Raw genomic sequence first — 1,220 nt, 5'->3', positions numbered from 1 at the left:
TCTTTCTGTCGTCCTGCTGTGTTTTCGTTTGCTCACGCTTTTTTGCGGAATTAAAATAGCAGTGTGGTCAGTACATTACTAATAACAGATCTTTGCTCCCTTATATCATGTATGCAAAAGCATTCAAGTTGCAACGAAATGATTTTTCAGATGGTGACATTACAGCAAACATTCTAGTTAGCGAACATTCTATGGCACGCCTGGGTCAAAGGTACCTAAGTGAAATAAGGAAAAGAAACCTAAAATAAATCTTGCCAACCTCCTAAGGTTTTGAAAAGCTAATTATAAATTTACACAATCTTACAATTCATTAATTTAAAAAAACCAGTCCCGTCTGACTACACACACGTCTCATTTCGATGCACCATTAACATTCCTTTCCACTGGAAGGCCTTACAGAGCATATTTTAGTAACAAGAAGTCCTGGTACCATTAGTGCCAAGATGATTTATAGACGTAAATAGTTTATGTTTTGATCTCGCTCTTACAATGAATCTTAAAGAATGAGAACTATTCTCCTCTCACATTTACCCCTTTTGCAATGTTTCCCTGGGCTTTGAATCCTACGAGCAGGATTGCCTCACCCTAGGGTCAGATGTAAGAGGCTTTGAATTAAACTGCTGTGAGTAGAAGGGTGTGTGGTTCTGAAGTTAGTAGAAGATGGAAACTAAAGGTGCCTACGCCTCGAGAAGATTTCTCTGAGGTGAAGAATAGAGACAGGTATTTTGCTTACGTGTAAGCAAAAGTTTTAATTTTAATTATTCTCCTGAGAGTAGAAGGGGATGTGGTTCTCAGCAAGACATGGAGGAAGAAGGAAGGACTTGAGAACCAGTAGAACTTACGAAGACGTAACGTGTGGACGTCAGAGGAGAGGCGGAGCCCTGAGGGCCATGGTCTTGGCGTTGGGGCAGAGGACTCCGCACTGAGGCTTGTCAGGGAGGGATAGAGCTTCTCATATCTGAGGATCAAATGGCTTGGCTCAGAAAATTAGCAACAGCTGGACACCCTGCAGGATAGTGTCTTTCTCCCACTTTCTAGATGTTACTAAGTTCTCTGGTTTGTCTTGTAGCCCGAGGAGGGGGAAGTGGCCCTCAAAACGTGACAAAATTGCATTTCTCACCACTCTTTGAAAGTGAGACCCTAGAGTCAATTTTAACTTAATTTAATAGAATAAGGGTACTGTGACTTGCCTTACCAGTGTGAATGCAAATCAGATCCCG

The sequence above is a fragment of the Otolemur garnettii genome, unplaced genomic scaffold (assembly GCF_000181295.1).
Source record: "Otolemur garnettii isolate 467f Iridium unplaced genomic scaffold, OtoGar3 scaffold00085, whole genome shotgun sequence".
Classification (NCBI taxonomy): domain Eukaryota; kingdom Metazoa; phylum Chordata; class Mammalia; order Primates; family Galagidae; genus Otolemur; species Otolemur garnettii.
The sequence above is the reverse complement of the archived record's forward strand: the minus strand, read 5'-3'. Positions refer to the sequence as shown.